This window comes from Phyllobates terribilis, unplaced genomic scaffold, assembly GCF_046119375.1.
Source record: "Phyllobates terribilis strain yellow unplaced genomic scaffold, ASM4611937v1 Scaffold_7113__1_contigs__length_39906, whole genome shotgun sequence".
In the NCBI taxonomy this organism is placed as follows: domain Eukaryota; kingdom Metazoa; phylum Chordata; class Amphibia; order Anura; family Dendrobatidae; genus Phyllobates; species Phyllobates terribilis.
Genome location: NW_027369854.1, coordinates 2,306 through 22,089, shown reverse-complemented (window position 1 = coordinate 22,089; position 19,784 = coordinate 2,306). Strand labels below are relative to the sequence as shown.

The 19,784-nt window shown below is 39.6% G+C and overlaps 1 pseudogene; it reads left to right on the top strand.

The window, feature by feature from the left end:
* Positions 1-17,400: 17,400 nt before the first annotated feature.
* LOC141251475 (uncharacterized) lies at positions 17,401-19,516 on the top strand (annotated as a pseudogene).
* Positions 19,517-19,784: the final 268 nt, after the last annotated feature.

Below are 19,784 nucleotides of genomic sequence, written 5' to 3'. Positions count from 1 at the left end.
AATCACATTGCATTGATAAGGTGATCAAATAGCCAAGGTTGAGAGGACATTCAAGAGTTTAGAGTGATTCAAACACAAGCAAACACAAGCTTATTAGACTAACATTAATGTTGTTCATTGTTTGTTGTCTTTGATCATGTCTAGCTCACATCATGACTCCCACCAAGAAAAGGTGAATCCCATGATTAATTCAGCCAATTGTATCACTAATCAACCTGATTTGATGAACATTCTTAGTGACTTGAACAAGGACTTGAATGACATCTCTAGTAGACTAGCCACCATTGAATCTAAACAAGACAAGACTAGAACACCACCAATAGTTCTAGGGACACAATTTGAAGTTAGAGGAACGTCACACCCACATACTCAACTACCATTTCAAAGCCAAGATGCGAGGCATGGATCCATATCACATCACCTAAGGCCGGATCCTATAAGAGTACCCACCAGACCCATTGTCTCACCATTGCCTAGACCTCTACCAATGAACTATCCAAGGGAGTTTTCTAACCCTAACTCTACTGATTTGAATAGGTATAGTGATGATGATGTTGATGAGTTTCAGGAGGATAGGTACATGAGGCAAGGAGGAAGAGTAAGGAGACCAAGGTTCCAAGAACAAGGGCTAGAACCTAGACAAAGAGAGGATGATGGCCTAGGCAAGGTGAAGTTCAAAATCCCAAGCTTTGAAGGGAAGTGTGATCCAACCTCATACATGAGATGGGAGAGGAAGATGGAGCAAATTTGGTCATGCCACAACTTTCATGAGATGGAGAAGTTGCAACTAGCCACCTTAGGGCTCCAAGATTTTGCAAAGGAGTGGTGGCACAACCAAATCCGAGAGAGGTGGATCAAGCGTCAACCTTCTATCACTACATGGAAGGAGATGAAGGATGTCATGAGGTCAGGGTTTGTACCTCACCTTTATGCAAGAGAAATGAGGCAAAGGCTGGAGAATTTGAAGCAAGGAAGCATGAGTGTGGAGGAAGTGTACAATGCCATGCACATGTCCATGATCAAGGCCAATGTGAGTGAAGATGATGAGGCTACCATTGCTAGGTACCTAAGGGTATTGAATACATCCCTTGCCATGGAAGTGAGCATGTATCCCTACACCACAAGTATAGAACTTCTTCACAATGCCATCAAGGTGGAGAGAAAGCTCAAGGCAAGAGCATTCCAAGGGAGTAAGCCAAACAACTCCAACAACAATACAAGGGAAGGAAAGGTAGGAAGTGCTAACCAAATCAAGCCCAAGGAAGTCATAGCTCCAAGAGAGCCATACAAGGACCATTCCTACCAGTTGCCTAAGATCCAACTTTCATCTTTTAGTAACCAAGGGAGTACTTCTAAACCCTCTCATACTTCTCACTCTATGAACACTCGGACTAGTAACATAGAATGCCTTAAGTGTCAAGGTAGGGGTCACTATGAGAAAGGTTGTCCTAAAAAGGGAGACGTGATAATCAATGCATTAGGACAACTTGAATCTGAACTTATTCATAAAATTGACAATTACCTTAACAATGTTTTTGAGCATAAGAATGAAGTAGTGCATAATGAAGTGCTAGAGTATGAACAAGGTGCAAGCCTTAGTTCCAAGAAATTCCTTAAGGTCCAAACTAAACTTGTGGAAGATAACCTAGGAGAAGACTTGTATCCTAGTAAGTGTCTAGTTAAGGATAAGGTGTGTGACTTAACCATAGATGGAGATAGTTGTTGCAACATAGCTAACAATGAATTAGTCCAAGAACTACAACTAGTCTCGGTTTTGCACCCTAGGCCTTATGAGCTTCATTGGATGAATGATTGTGTAGAGTTTAAAGCACATGGGAAATTTAACTTAACACTTAAAATTGACCATTACATAAACACAATCTCTTTTGACATTGTAGATATGCAAGAAAGTCAATTTCTCTTAGAGAAACCTTGGCACAATGGTAACAAAATGATGCATGATGGTTATGCTAACAAGTACCCTTTCTTGTGCAATTATGAGCAAATTACTCTCAAGCCTATTACTCCATTTAAGATTCTTAGGTCTGCAGAACATAAAAGGATCAAGGCAAAGGAGAAGTCCATTGGCGAGGACAAGAAGTCAAGACACAAAGCAAATAACCAAGAGAACAAGTTGCATTTTCCTATACTAGCCTCCAAGGTGCCAAGACACGTGCAATATTGGCTCATACATGAGTGGCCTAAAGACACAAGACTTGTGTGTATGACCAAGAAGCACACTCAAGCCTCAGATGACAGATTTAGAGGCTTCCACTCACAAATGCACCAAGAAGAGTTCCAAGAAGAATCAATGGAGGAGGATGATCATGAGGAGTCATTGCACACCATAGGAGGAGGTGGCCTGGGGTCAGGCCTCTCTCAAGAGGGAGGGAATGATGCAGGAGCATCCTCAAGGCAAACAAGTCAAGGACACCTCACAAGAGATATGACAAAGAAACTAGAAGACATGGTCAAGGAAGCCACTTCGATCTTGAAGGTAACATATGGGATGACCCCCTTTGACTCCCATCTTCTATTATGATATATAGAAGACAATATCCTACAATTTACATTCAGACACCTCCCCCATTCAAGACCTTCATCATGGCTGCAAGTCACATGTTGTGAAGCTACCTGGATAAGATCAAGTTATGAAGGCTACTTTGGGTTTGGTTTCAACAAAACAAATGGAACCCATTGCTTCCACCCTTCTAGTATGTGGAAGAGGTGCATATACCCAACAAATCCAATGAAGACATCAAGGCCATCCAAGATCAAGATCAAGGCTGCACATGTCACTTTTGTGAAACTAACACACTTTTACACCTTACCCGGCTAGGTTGTAAAGTGTGCAATTCTATCCCTTTTCCCTAACTCTTTTAAGGAACTTTCCTAAGGGTATTTTGGACCTATTTGGTCTAGTTTTCAGCTGGTATAAGGCCTTCGTCATTGGAGGTATAAAAGCCAAAAATGACCTAACCAAAAGGGCCTTTGATTGAATTGATGTTTTGAGTAGAGTAAAAACTCCTCCTAGTTTCTCATGGGCCATCGTTGTTAGTTTGAGAAGATCTATCAAACTGCTTACCTTGCCTATTTCATCTTGTTTATGTAATTGATTGTGTAAACTTGTTGAATGGGAAACTCTTGGTGCTCATGGTAGTATATCTCCATGTTGTGTTAAGTTATAGCTTGTTTTGATCTTTCTCTTCTTGTATTGTGTTGAGGTTAAGTCCAAGGTGCCTTACATAGATAGAGAAGTTCTCTTCAAGAACATATCCATTTCTTCCTTTAAAACTCTTTCTTTCTTCTTGTTCTTGCTTGTTTTCAAGTTTGAACAACACTTAGAATACTTGTTCTTAGTGTGTGTTGGTTGAACACTCTAGATCCGAGCTTGTGGGAGATAATCCTACATCAAATATCAAACAAGCAAGAAACACAATCAAGTTAAAGTTACCAATGTAGAATAATACTGCTAATTCATATTCAACAGATTGGAGAAACATACAATTCATACCTTGATTCGGATTATAAGAAAAGATAGAAAACCATACCGAAGTATAAGGCGTAGAAAGATATCTATGAAATGAACCTTAGAAAGATATTTTGTTTTTTCTTTTCTCATATGAGATTACAAGAATATGTCTCAATGAGATAGATAAAGACTCGCTTTCAAGATCCAAAGACTTGCATGAACATATCTGAGTCTTGCTTGAATGAATATGTATAGCTGTCCCACAAATGAGACTCGCTTGAACAAAGAGATTATTAACTCACTTAGATGTACACCTCTTATTAGATAAGAATGAAACAGATGGTTGCTGACAGTTGAAGAACACTTGATTTACATTTTTTCATCCCTGAAGTAGATGAATCTCCTCCTTTATTGTGAAATGAGAGTAGCTTATTGATTGGACTTTGTAGCTCCTACTGTGCATTTTAACTTGTAATGAAATATCAAGCTTTTCGCTTCCAAGGAAGTGATGGCTTCAAAGGTAGATTATCACTGGATATTCCCGAGTTTGAAGGTAGAACGTTCATCAACACAGCTCTAGGAACATGCTCATAATAGATATCATCGTTAGGATCAAACATGTGGTGAGGTCCACCTTTGGAAGCCAATCCTCATTGTGGTTTACTTTGTACGTTCATGGCTTTTGAGGACCTAGGATGTACAAAATGGGTCTTAGACGATGCACTCTGATCAAGCTTGTCTTTAGTGAAACTCACTTGATCGAGCTTGCCCTTTGATTTAGTCAAAACAGACATATATGGTTTTGGAAGAAGTTTTGCTTTAGGATAATTTACCATGATGTCTTGCTCAGACTTAGAGTCTTTAGTGGCTACTAAGCATATATGTTGTGCTTCCACCTTAGTGCATGTGCAATCTTGGCCATGTGTTCTTTCCCTTGGCATTTATAGCATATGACATCTTTGAGGTCGCGGGGCTTGGAAGAACTTCGTTGAAAACATCCTTGCCGCTTACAAAACTTCTTGACGAGCTTATTCATTATTACAGTATCCCGATCTTCTTCATGGTCATCTTCATCATCGTCTTCCATCTTTTGAAGTACTTGTGTGATCTTGAGAGCCATTCCTTTGGATTCCTTGGATGCTAGCAACTCTTTCTGTTCCTCGCTTTCTTGTATTCAATATTTTCCAGAAAGTACAGATACATGAAGCTCTTTTGTGTCTTTCGTCATTAGCATATTTTTTGGTTTTAGCTAGAGTGTGTAACTAACTACATCAATCATTTAACTTGTTTTAATGATGATAAACATAAGTATTTTATGTCCATTGTGTGTGATATGCTTTCTAGGAATAGCTCAAGGAGTTACAAGAGCAGCATTGAAAAAAGCTACAAGCTTAATCCATGTGAAGATTAGTTTTGGACCTAGCGGGGAAAGGGAGACTCGCCAAGCCAGTGTTGAAGAGATAAAGAGAATAAAATAAAGACCCAAGTGATAAGTTGTGAAGATGGAAGGACTAGATAAAGTGAAGAAGAGTTGTTGCGAGATAGTAGAACATAGTTGAAACACAGAGAGAGTGTAAAAGTAATCAAGTACCAAAAATAGTGTCCTATCAAGGAATCCGCACCAGCGCATAATGAATTTAGGCGTAGTGAAAGGAAAGTCGAGATGGTAAGAATAGGGGATAAAGGAATTTCTATCTATGGATAGTGATAAATGGGGATCGCCAAGCCGGACCAATGAAAAAAGCACTGAGGGTGTGGAGAGCATTGCCAACGTGGACAAAATGGTTGCAAATGAACATAAGTACAAAACGTGTGGAATCATTGATACGCTCCTAGGAAAGGATCGGTCACACGGATTATCAACGTGGACTTCGTCATTTCCATAAATTATAGATTTGGTTTACTTGGAGGATAGGTTTAGGAATGCTAAAAATATATGTGTAATAAGTGATGTTAAGCACACGAGATGAGTAGAGCAAAAGTGAGCAAAAGGCTTTAGTAGAGAAAGTTAGAGTAGGCAAACCTCGCTTGCTGAAAGTAGAAAGAAAGAGTGAATTTGAAGGAGTGTTAGCTAGAGGAAAGCTAATTTATGCCAAGGTCGTGTGAGGTTAGAGTGTTGTCTAAATCACCTTGAGAGAGGAAAGTATTACTTGTACTAAGCTAAACGCAGATTGTGTTGAGAGAGAGTGTTACGAAGTGTTGTAATTACTTTTGATTAATATAATCAATTAGTAGTGAGTTTTACCCCGAGAATAGTAGAAGCTCAAGGTTCTCAACTTGGATAGTCATTGCATTTGAGCCGAACTTATCATGTAATAATCTTAAGTTCAAGGCATTGTAACCAATCTCCCCTTCCGCAACTCTAACACACCAACTTACTAGCTTGTTGTGTTTAACTTGGAGAATAGATTAAACGTGTTTTCAACATCATTATCTTTAAAAAACTTAAGTGATTTGACCAAGTTACTCTTTTATAATTGATGGTTGATTTAAGCTACTTGATTGTCATCAGAGCTTTTGTTGCTCGTATGCTCTCATTTAAACGTGTTTTCAACATCATTATCTCTCAGCTTGTTAAACGTGTTTTCAACATCATTATCTCTCAGCTCGTTACTCTCATTTAAATCATGGAGAACAAGGAAATTTCTCTTGTTATAAAATTACTCAGGAAATTCTCAAGGAATAAGGTGATTAACAACCGATGAATAACCAGCAACACTTTGCAACATAGCCAATGGTGTTCTATATCCAGATTCAACTTCAAGTCTAGCTCCAACTTGGTGTGCTTCAATTGCCTATGTCATGGGCATATGACAAGGATTTCAAGAAGTATAATCCACTATCTAAAAAGTTCTTATGGGGAGATTCAAACAATGAGCCAATTTGCCAAGTAGGGAAAGATACTTATCTAATTGCCGCCAAAGACTCCGGAACAAGATGAAGACAACGAGGTAATTTCTCTCAATTTAGAGCTCCTTCATAAGAAAACCCTTGTTTAGATCTTAAGTGAGTTGGTCTTGGATCATGAAGTTGTTTGCGATCAGACTAAATCTTAACATGAAGAACTTGATGATGTAAGAGAACAAATATCTGACATAAATAAAAAATTGTCTTCAAATCCCATTCTTCTAACCAAATTCTTTGAGCTATATAAAGGCAAGAGTTTAGCTTTATAAAGGCAAGGGTTTAGCTAGTCCAGGTTTAGGTTTAAACAATCATGACTCGTCCAACTCTGGTAGTTTTCTATATAGCGAGCTAAATGATAATATCATTAGGCTATACAAGGAACTTTTCTCTTGTGTAGATGAAAACTCATACTTACAAAGCTAAGGGAATGTTCTAGAAAGAGACTAGCTCAGGACAAACAATGGTTCCAAGGAGAGAAAACGCATAACATGTATATTAAACAAGTGCAATCTCCTCCGAACACTCAGCCTTCTAGACTTACACGATGAGAGTCATTTCCTCCAAAAAAGGAAAATATGGATATATTAGATATAACCATTATTTCACTTTCTGTGGAAACAATGGTCACTCAATGCATGAGTGTGTGCGTTTAAAAGCGCATAAGAAAATGCCCTATAAATCTGTTATGACTAAATTTAATGGTAAGCTCGACCAAGAGAGTCTTGAGGAAGACCATATTGACTTGAGAGAGCCAACTTAGACTCAACGGTGTACCTTCAAGGCCATGAAAAGCCAAGAATAAACAAGAAAAAGCACAACGAGTGTTACCTTCCAAATGTAAACCTTACCAAGTGGTAGATCTTAATGATGACATCTATTATGAGGGAGTTCCTAAAACTATGAAGATGAATGTTCTATCTTTCAGTTCTAGAATCGCGAGCTCTAATGTTACTACTAAGTCAACACCTCGTTGGAAAAAAAATCTTGATCTTATCTTGATGTTTTGAATAAAGAATTGAAGGCACTTAGTCATATGTTTAGCTACTATAATTTGACAAATGAGAAGGAGTTTTCTATCTTCTTCATGGGATGAAACATAGAAATCAAACTATACCTTATCCAAATAAGCTTTAATTAATGCGATTCTCATTTGTGGAACAACTACATATATAGTTTCAAGCGAGACTCAAATACATTTAAGCAAGTCTTTGAGGACTTCAAGCGATTCTTTATTCAACTCACTGAACTATATCTTATACATCTAGAAGAGCAAATAACAACACCATATCTTTTCTAATGCGCTTTGCTTGGATATCTTTCTACGAAATGGGATCTTCTGATTTTATATCTTATCTTATTAGCTGAAGCAAGATATGCGCTTTGGATTTCTCCCATTCTTTGACTATAAATAATGCATTTTAATTCTACTTTTGGAACTTTATTTGGATTGTGCTTTTCGCTTGCTTGCTAGTCATGCATTATCTATTTAACAAGCCAGTCAAGCTAATGTAGTATATTGCACTTAAACTATTGATTATAATCTTGGAAAACTGCATACTCTTATTTTGTGCCACTAATAGAAAATGGTGATCGTCTTCTTGCATTAGTACATGTCTATGAAATGATCCATTCCTATGGTGTCCCTTGACTAATATTAATGTAATACTTCCTTATTCCCTTGAAAAACTCCACAATAGGATGTTGTTATTTTTATGTAAAAGCGAGTAACCCTCTTATGCATATAAGTTATATATTAATAATATGTTGAGTGTGAGTATGTTATGTTCCTACTTGTGAAATGTGCATTTTCCGTTAATCTTTTACGTGCTTAAATGATTCATTGGGTGCATATGTACACTTGCCTTACAATCCTAGAATGATCAAGCGCTTGTGCAAGAGTACTTTCAGAGGAAGTTTGAGTCGCTTTTGGGGTATGCTTAACAATGAAGGTTGCTTATTGAGGAAGGTAATCTATTCTGGCTCTGAAAAGTGGGGTCAAGACAAGTATCCCAGTGATCTAGCATAAATAGATTTAGTAAGGTGACGTGAATCAGTGATCCGGTATAAATGGATTCAGAAACGCCACACACAGACATCACAACCCATCACACTAGCTGCCAGCGCATCTCTATTATACACGTTACAACAAGTATTTTGAAGAGCCATATGTCACTCAGTAATTTGCTGCTCAGAAAAGCAAGTCTGCATGTATCCATTATAAAGCTTCAGATATTATAGACGTTGAGTTATAGCCATTGAAGATCTATCCGTTGAGAGTTACAGTTGTGATATTACAAGGTTTGATTTGAAGTTGTATCCTTTGAGGAAGTGATATGGTATGATCACCGAATTGACTAGATCTAGGCTCCAAACATCTAACAAAGACTTGCTATACAACCAAGCAAAAGAGAACACAAATCAACAACAATATAGGTGAAACCGATGGAATCTATGATGAATTAGGGTAAGAAGAAACCCAACAACACCATGAAGACACCCTTGACTAGATTCAGCCAAGAACCCCTTCAAAGGCTGATGAACCCCTTCTTCTACAACATCGCATGCCGTTATGGAAGCCTTTGAACGAGGAGGGGGATTATAGAGGTCGATAGTACAAACTCTTGATAGAAATTGAGACAGACAAGCCAATTAAGCTGCAACTCGACAATCTCTCAACTCTCACCTTCAAACACTCTTAATGGAGAAACAAAGGAAACAAACAAACAATTTTTAGATGCAAAATAACGTACTTACAAATGACAATAAAAGAGCCTTTTATACTCCTATGGAGGACCGGATTTCTTTTCCTAAAACAGTCCTAAAAAGGGAAAGAAACAAATTTAAAAAGTATTCTAAAAACAAGTCAAAAAAAAGCTAACAAATTTCTTTAAAACATAGAAAACACAACTACAAATTGTCAATAACCAAGTACAACTTCATGGGTCAGACTCAACATATTGAGGGCCTTCTAAGTGCCTCTCCATGATCAACAAGGTCTTATCTACAAGATTTGGAGGGTCATTTTCATGCGCAACAAGTTCCTTCATGAAGAGATAGGTGATTACCTTGTTCAAGTCTTGACCTAACTTCTTGGCTTTAGACCTTGTAATTGGACGATCTATTGTGTGAATTGGAGCTGTGTTTGTGGATAGGGTTGGTGACCTAGATGATCCGTCATCATCCTCCACATATTGGGAAGGATTCGACCACGAATCTGTAGGCTCCTCGTCTTGTCCATCAAATAGTGTATGATTGGCAACATTGAAGGTTGTGCTCACTTCATAGTTGCCGGGGAGGTCAAGAACGTAAGCATTGTCACCAACTCGCCTAATCACCTTGAAGTGGAGTTCTCCTCTAGGTGAGATCTTGGAATCTCTTCTTTGTGGGAATTTCTCCTTCCTCAAATGGAACCACACTAAGTCGCCGGCCCAAAATATAATCTGACGCCTTCCTTTGTTGTTCCTTGCAGTAGTGGCTTCTCCTACATGTGCCAATTTTATCCTTGTCTTCTCATGCAGTTCCTTGATGAACTCAACATGTTTTCAAGCATTGAACTCTAATCTCTCCGTCATAGGCTACAATATAATATCTAGAGGGGTCAAAGGATTCATGCCATACACACATTGGAATGGACTCATAGAAGTGGAGGAGTGTAGAACCCTATTATATGAAAATTCTACATGAGGGAGGGCTTCTTCCCAAGACTTTATTTTCTTTTTAATGACAAAATAGAAAAAAGTTCCTAATGTTCTGTTTGTCACCTTGGTTTGCCTATCAGTTTGGGGTGACTAGAAGTAGAGAATGTTAGACTCGTACCAAGCCTTCCCCAAAGAGATTTCCAAAAGTGACTCAAGAACTTAGTGTATTTATCACTCACAATCGACCTAGGTAACTCATGTAGCCTTACCACCTCCATAAACAAGAGATTAGACACATTAGAGGCATCATCAGTCTTATGACATGCAATAAAATGATCCATCTTGGAGAAGCGGTCCACTACCACAAAAATAGAGTCTCTACCTTTCTTAGTCCTTTGTATTCCTACAATAACGTCCATGATAACGTCTAACCAAGGAGAATAAGGGATAGGTAGTTGCGTGTACAACCCATGAGAATTTACCCTAGATTTATCCTTGAGATATTCTAAACACCTTTTAAGGATGCTTTCTACATCCCTTAACATATCAGGCCAATAGAAATGTGAGTGTAGCATACCGTAGGTTTTGTCCCTCCCAAAATGCCCATGAGGCCTCCCTTGTGGGCTTCTTCCACAAGCAAAAGTCATAGAGAGCACATAGGAATTCAAACCTTTTCATCCTTAAATAGGAATGCTTCATACAAGTAGAACTTGTCTAAGGGCCCCGTAGTCATGCAATGGCCATATGTAGCACCAATATCAGAATCATACTCATAAAGTTCCTTAATATATGAGAATACTACTACTTTAGAATTAAGTTGAGTGATTAAAACATGTCTCTTAGATGAGGCATCCGCCACTACATTGTCTTTGCCTTTTTGATACATGATAACATAAGGAAAAGTCTCAATGAATTCCATCCATCTACCAAGACGCCTATCTTGATTATCTTGAGTCCTAAAATATTTTAAAAACTCGTGATAAGTATGCAAAATGAACTCCATAGTCCATAGGTAATGTTGCCATGTCTTTAACAATCTAAACAATGCATAAAGTTCCTTGTCATAAGTAGAGTAGTTAAGACACACACCTTTGAGCTTGTCACTAAAGAAATATATAGGCTTACCCTATTTCATAATGACACCTCCAATTCATATCCATGAGGCATCACATTCAACCTCAACTAGACGTGTGAAATCCGGAAGTACTAGTAGAGGTGCCGATGTCAACCTTTCCTTGAGCTCTTGGAATGCCGCCTCTTGACTCTACCCCCACCCGAACGGAGTGTTCTTGCTGGTGATCTCGTTCAAGGGATAGGCTATAGTACTGAAATCTTTGATTAACATCCGATAGAATCTTGCTAGCCGTGGAAGCTTCGGATCTTCCCTAGGTTGCATAGGATCGGCCATGCTGGAGTTGCCTTCACCTTCTCTTGATCCACTTGTAAACCTTGAGAGCTAACTAAAAATCCTAGAAAATTTACTTGATTTCTACATAAATCACACTTCTTTAGCTTAGCGTATAAGCAATCAACTCTATAGATGGATAACACTTCATTAGCTTAGCATATAAGCAATCAACGCCGTTTTCCACTCATCACCCTCTTGCATCAAGATTTAGTGTTAACCACTTCTTAGATCGATCTTTGAGAACGAGGTGGCACCATGGTGCTCGTCTAACATGTCATCAACCCTCAGAATAGGGTGGAGGTATTTGACGGTGATATTGTTGATGGCACGGCAGTCTACACACATGCACCAAGTGTCGTCTTTCTTAGGCACTAGAAACACCGGTAACGCACAAGGTGACTTGCTTACTCGAACATATCCCTTCTCTAGAAGCATTTAGACTGGCTTCTCTATCTCATTGGAATCTTGAGGGTTCATGAGGTAGGCTGATCTATTGTGCAAAGGATGCCCCGGGATGAGATCAATCTAATGTTCTATGCCTCGGTGTGGTGGGCTGCCATGGGGTATCTCATCCGGGAACATATCATTGAATTCTTCAAGTAGTCATAGAACCGGCTAGGGTAGAGTAGACTTTTATGGCTCGGTGGATATTGTCCTCTTCTTGTTTAAGAGCATGAGGTGTGTATCTAAGGGAAAATACTAACCATTTCGATCTGATTTGGTCGCCAAGAGGATAGTGGTAGGGGTAGGGACACTCATCGGGCTAGAGTTAGACTGGTGGGTTGGCTTAGTGAGTTCCCTCTTTTGGTTTCTTCTTCTCCTTCTCTTACTGCTTCTCCATGAGGCTCAAATGCATCGGCAATCAGCAATTTAGTCATTGGCTTAATTATAACACTAGTTCAATTGAAAGAGAAGAATACCTATGACTATATCACATAAAGTGTAACACTAGTTCCAATGTGACATGATTGCATAGGAACATATCACATAAAGTTTAATCCTCATATTTTCATAGCTTAACGGTCACACTTACTTGCCTATGTACCTTATGTTCTCCACTTTCATTCATCCAATGGAGCTTTTGAGGTCTAGGATGACCGACGATGGAGATGTGTAACTTAGAGACAAGCTTGGAGCTTGCAATGTTACAACATCTCCATCCATCAATGATTACATTGAAAACCTTGCCTTACACTAAACATATAGTATCAAATAGATTTTCTCTTTGATTCTCTTCATTTTAGGCAGGTGTACATGCAAAACCGTGCCTTACACTAAACATTCTCATTCTCTAATTCATTAGCATGCTCATTAGGGTCAGTTTCTAAGGGTGTTTCTTCCTCATTATCACAAGATGAATCACATTATCCTAAATTGTTAACTATCATGGTTCTTTTGTAAGGATAATTTCTCATATTGTGACCCTTCCCTTGCACTTGAAACTTCTATGCCACTAGATTTAGTAGTATAAGAGGGGTTAGAAACATTCCCTTTTGGTCCTTGGTAGGGGGTGAGGGATAATGTAGAAGGGTAGGCCAAGTTAGCTCGCTCCCTCCTTGCCCATCCTTGTTCATATGGAGTGCTCCTCGGTGCCTCATGTCAATAGGCTGGTGGTGGACGGACGACGCTACGCCATGGGTTGTTGGACAAACTCGGCTTTCATTCCTTGATGATGACAAAGCTTGAACTTCGTCTCCACCTTAATGGCTAGGTGTAGGAGCTCCATGACATTGTTATAAGGATATAAGCCAACCTCATTAGACAAAATAGGTTCAGGTACCTTGCCATGGTTGACTTCTAGTCTTCAACAACACTTGCCTTGTTCATAGCCATTTGCATGGCATTAAATGTCTCCTCTGCAGTCACTCGACCTTGTTTTAGATTCTCAAACTCTTTTCGAAGGGTCTCAGGTGTGGTATGGAGGCACAGATCGAGTTCACATAAGGGCCTTCTTTTGCTCCCAAGAAACTACATCCGGGTCTAGTGCATACCTCCTACCGTTCACCAAGTTGTTCTACCATGTCATTGCATAACCATGGAACTATACGGTTGCTAATTGGACTTTCTTAAGCTCAGGGACCAAATTTTCTCTATCTTCGTCACCCAATCCATGTAGACATTCGGATCACACTTTCCCGCAAAAGGTGGTATCTTGACTTTCACCTTCCCTATATAGTCTTGTTCTTGCTCTCAGCCTCCTTACTCATGTACCCTTTGCTATGGACCTTCTCTCCATCCATCATATTGCAAGCCACGACCACGGTAATCCTGAAATTCATTAGCAAACACAGGCCTATAGTTAGGACAATTAGGTGTAGGGGTGTACTCCCATTGAACAATGGAGAGGTTAGGGTAAGGGTGCTCGGGTCTAATATGTTGGTCGTTGGTTTGGTGGGTTGAAGAAGTCATGATGTAGATTGGTGGAGGTATGGTGTGGGAGGACATGGGGGGATAGGGTAGTCCCCGGGGCAAGGAATGGATAGGCTGCACTAGTAGAAAAAACACTTGTTGAGGCTCTCTTTTAGAGGCGGACCTAAATAAAAACGCCTCAAAAAAAACTTATTGAGGCGTACATAATATTATACGCCTCAAAATGTATCTGGAAAATTATTTCGGGAAGATTTTATAGAGGCGGGCCAAGAAGAGCCCGCCTCTATAAGCACTTATTGAGGCGGGCCAAGAATGCCCGCCTCAATAAGTTTTTTTTTCGATCCGGCTAAGTATTAGAGGCGGGCTAAAATGCCCGCCTCTTTTAATACCTTTTGCGGCGGGCGCTATACGGCCCGCCTCTTTTAACTCTTGTTGAGGCGGGCGTATAAAGGTGACGGCGTGGGAGATTGTCGTGATCCCCACGGTCAAAGTAATTTCCCAACTCAGATTCCACTAGTAAGTGGTATGTAGGGGTCGAATCCCAAGAGAGTCAGTTATGGTCTATTTCTATGGTGTAACTCGAACGTAACCAAAGGGTTTTTTTTTTGTTGTTTGTAACTAACGTAATTAAAGCAATGAAAGTAGCAAAAGATTGTTGTAACAATGATTGGGAAAACGAGTTCACTTCCTTTGTATCCACACAATGTTCATGATAGATTGTTGATCGTCGAATTCTACTAACATATGTTTATATCGTTTAATTTAGTTGTCCTACTCTTTGTTTCGTAAATAGCAACTAGTCCAAATAGTCCTAGAAACCCTTATTGTAAGCAATAACCAAGGAAATCCCAAGATTCAAAAGCACAATAGCATAAAGATCAAAGATAAGTAGGCTCATGCAATACCATTGGCAAATAGCCGATACTCGACACAAGTTCACAATCTCTACACAATAAACACTCGCAAATAGTCTATGTAAATCATGCTTGCTACCTAAAGGTCAAGCCTTTTCAAATAGAATTGTCAAGTCCTAGCAATATGAATGATAATAACTCAACCTAGCGTGCACTCTAGATAAAATCAAGATCAAACAATAATAATATAAAGCACCAGAGATTATGAAACAATCCTCAAATTAAACTAAAACATATGCGTTTGAATTCTCACAAGCAAGTCTAAGAACAAAGGTTTCAACTTGGAAGTGAACTACAATGGATTTAGTTACTCATGGCCATAGAAGCCATGAATAACAATGGATGAAGGTAGATAAACTAACCGTGGCTGATGAACTCTCCCAAGCAGCGGCCAAAACAATTGCCAAAATCAATCCCCTTTTCTAAATCCTAAGCTATCTATTATATAGTCTTCAGCTAAATAAAAGGAATAAAATAAACGAAACAAATCCTAACAGATATGGAAACCTATGGAAATTCTATAAAATAAATCCTAAGAAGATATGGAAACCTTATAAAATAATATTAAAGTAATCTCGCAGATAACACCATCCCGTATAGATTCTGCGCTACGGGCCGAACCGGCCCGCGAGACCGCCCGGGCCGAAATATCTTGCACTGCTCGACGAGGGTCCGCATCATTCTGATCACTCCTATCTCGACCGAGATCTTCACTTCTCGTCGAGATCTTCTACAGACACTTCTGACGTGCTTTCTCTTGGTATATCCTCTACCCAGATCTTCACTCCTCGTCGAGGTTCTTCCCTGTATAGATCATATGCAACTCCTCGACGAGGTCTTCCTACGCTGAACTCTACAGAATCTTCGAGGTAGCTCGGCTTCGCCTCTTAGCTTCTCCAACGCTCGTCGAGTACCAAGCCATTCTGCTCGTCGAGGTTATGCCTACGCTGCTCCTGCTCATCCTGCGTAGGCTTCTGCTCATCCTTCTCGTCGAGTATCTCTAGCTCCATCCTGCGTAGGTCCTGCTCGTCGAGTATCTCTAGCTCCATCCTGAAAGTACTAAAGACGAGCACCAGCGGGATCTCCAATACAAAAGTCATAAAAACGCTCACGAGCATTCCACGAATCTACAAATGAACTCCTCACCTAGATTCCGGAATTACCACTCGTCGAGCACCTAAACACAACTAAACCTAACTAATAGTCGCTGGTTAACACCATAATATAAGCTCCTATCAAAAGGCCCGCCTCAACAAACCGTGCTCTTCCGAGCGGGCTTAGGCGTGTTGATTATTAGAGGCGGGCATTTTAGCCTGCCTCTTTTAATACCTTTTGAGGCGGGCTCTAGTCGGCCCGCCTCGTTTAATGCTTGTTGAGGCGGACCTCTATACGCCCGCCTCAACTAACTCTTTTAATTGTACCCGCGCGGCCGATTTAGTTCATTTTCGTTCCACTTCGTCTTCTTCACTTCCGCTCGTCTTCCATCCTCTTCGTTCCTCTATTCCGCCATTCTCATCACTTCGTCTTCTTCGTTCGCCCTCCTCTCCGTTCGTCTCCTAGAGCGTCTTCGTCTCCACGCGTTCGCCCTCCAATAGACCCGCGTTCGCTCTCCAACAGACGCGCGGGTCTTCGTTCTCGTTTCGTCTCCAACAGACCCCGCGTTCTTGTCTTCGCCGGTAAGTAATCTATCTACGTTCGCCCTCCAACAGACCCGCATTCTATCCCAAATTTGTGCATTTTTTTGTGTTTATAGTTTGTGCATTCAAGGTGTTTGATGAAATGCCTCTATGAAAATATGAAAAATATACCTCTAATTCATAGACTATCTTTCATCCTAGTCAAATCTAAACAACTAATACTAACAACTTGTCCATTTAAATGTTTAAATCTATCCTGAATTTGTGTATTTTTTGTGTTTATAGCTTGTGCCTTGAAGGTGTTTGATGAAATGCCCCAATGACAATATGAAAAGTATACACCTAATTCGTATACTATTTTTTTGTGGTTATAGCTTGTGCATTGAAGGAGTTTATTGAGGTGTTGTCTTGAAGGATCGATATTGGATCAAGGTAATACTTCTACCCTAATTTCTTAGGCCCTTGGCGGGATAGATTTCATAATTTAGGCCCTTGGCGGGATAGTTGAGTTTGTATTTTTTCTTGCTTAGTTGCATATTATTATCTATTAAATTTGGCCCTTGGCGGGATAGAATTCATAATTTAGGCCCTTGGCGTGATAGTTATTAGAAATGATATTAAATCTTCCTCTTCTTGCAATTATTACTAAAAAAGAGTCGTCCTTGGATGTACGGTGACCATACTACGACACAATACATGAGTGGGGTTGAAGAGTTTATTAGATGTGCTTTAGCACACCAACATAGTACGAAAGCAGAAAAATCTATTGTCCTTGCCGTGATTGTAAGAATATAAGGCGGTTAGATGATATTGATGAGATTGAGGATCATTTATTTTGTCGTGGTTTCAAAGAAGATTATCATGTTTGGTTTTGGCATGGTGAGAAAATACCTGATCGTCCAAGTTCTAGTGTCAATGAGTTTGATGTTCGGGTAGACACTGATGATAGTAATGATGATATTGCTGAGAATAATGAGATGGATGATGACCAAGAAGATGATGAAATAAATGGATGATGGATGGGGTGAGAGATCACATGAACAAACAACCTTAGATGTTCGAACAAGTATCAAAGGCTGCAGAGACTCCCTTGTATCCTGGGTGTACAAAATTTAGCATGTTAGAGGCTGTGTCAATACTTTACAACTTGAAATATTCTTCTGGTTGGACTGATGGAAGTTTCAACACCTTATTGGAATGGTTAGGTGAATTTTTACCAGAAGGCAATGAGATGCCTATCTCTACTTATTACGCCATAACATTGATGTGTCCCTTAGGCTTAGATGTAGTCAAGATAGATGCTTGCCCAAATGATTGTATGCTTCACAGAATTGAACATGAAATATCTGATGAGTGTCCAAAGTGCGGTGCATCTCGTTACAAGCGTAAAGGGGTAAATTCGGCTAAGAGGGTCCCAACAGCTAAAGTTATGTGGTATCTTCCAATAATACCTAGGTTTCAGCATTTGTTTTCGATAAAGAAGGAAGCCAAAAATGTGAGATGGCATGCGAAAGGGAGAAAGAAAGATGGACAGCTTAGACATCCTGCTGATTCTCGTCAATGGAGAAATATTGATAAGAAATATTCTGAATTTGGTGATGAGGTTAGGAATCTGAGACTTGCTTTATGTACAGATGGTGTGAGTCCGTATGGTACGCTAAGCAGCCAACATAGCACCTAGCCGGTCTTCTAGCGATTTATAATCTTCCTCCATGGTTGTGTATGAAGCGCAAGTATATCATGTTATCACTTCTCATCTCCGGGCCTAAGCAACCTGGGAATGACATAGATGTGTATCTTGCTCCACTTGTTGATGATTTGAAATTATTGTAGAATGAAGGTGTCCAAATGTTCGATGCTTACACAACCTCAAACATTACCTTGCGAGCTATGGTTTTTTGTACCATAAATGATTTTCCGGCATATGGAAACTTGTCTGGGTACAAAACCAAAGGAGAACAAGCATGCCCTGTATGTGAAGAGGATATGAAACCTGCCTACTTGAGAAATTACAGGAAAAATGTGTATCTAGATTACCGGAAGTTCCTTAGTCGATATCACCCTTACCGTAAAAAGAAGAAGGAGTTCAATGGGTACACCGAGGAAGGAGTAGCTCGTACACCTTTGACAGGATCACAGGTTTTTGAACGGATTAGAAATGTTGACACTAAATATGGCAAGTGCTTCAAGTCCAAATCTAAAAAGGGTGTTTTATGGAAGAAAGTGTTTATACTATGGGATCTACCTTATTGGAAAGATTTGTCGGTTAGGCATAGTCTCGATGTGATGCACATTGAAAAGAATGTTTGTGATGCCATAATTGGGACTTTGCTAAATATACCCGAAAGACGAAAGACAATCAGAACGTTCGTTTTGATATGAAGGAGAGGAATATTCGACCAGATTTGTGACCGGTAGTAAAACCGGATGGGAAAAGGACTTTTCTGGCTCCGGCTTGTTACACAATGTCAAGAAAGGAGAAAAAGGTGTTTTGTGAGTTTTACATGGCATTAAGGTTCCATCGGGGTATTCGTCAAATGTAAAACGTCTAGTTTCTCTTTCGGACCTTCGGTTGATTGGTATGAAGTCTCATGATTGTCATGTATTGCTTAATGTTTTCTTACCGATAGCACTTTGTGGGATATTGCCGAAACACATGAGACATGTTATAACAAAGCTGTGCGTCTTTTTCATTTCGATATGTGCTAAGGTTATTGATCCGGAAAAATTGGATGCTCTCCACGTTGATATTGTTGAAACTTTGTGTCGATTTGAAATATACTTTACGCCGTCTTTCTTTGATATAATGGTGCACTTAATTGTTCATTTGGTTAGAGAAATCAAGTTATGTGGTCCGGTATATTTAAGATGGATGTATCCTTTTGAGAGATTTTTTGGCAATTTAAAGGACAAAGTAAAGAATCGGGCGAATCCAGAGGGTAGTGTCATTCGTGGAGTCCTTCATGAAGAGATATCTCAATACGCATCTGAGTTTTTGTCAAGGCTTCACCCAATCGGTCTTCCAAAATCTAGTCATACAGGGAGGGCTTGAAGGAGAGGGAGTAATTGGTAAAAAAGTAATATCTCCTCCATCTGAAAGGAAGAATAAAGCACATCTTTGTGTGTTGCAGCATTTTACAGAGGTGAATCCTTACATAGAAAAGCATTAAACTGAATTGCAGCACAAGAATCCGAAATTGAATGAAAGAGCATTGATGCGGGAACATAATCTCACATTTGTTGATTGGTTTAAGAAGGAAGTAGCTGAGGAACTTAGGAAAGAACATGACGTTTCTGATACGGTCAAGTGGTTATCTCGGGGTCCTCGACTATGTGTTCGGTCTTACGAAGGATATGATATCAATGGGTTCACATTCTACACTAGAAGGCAAGATGAAAAGAGTGTGGTGCAGAATAGTGGAGTGAAGGTTATTGCAT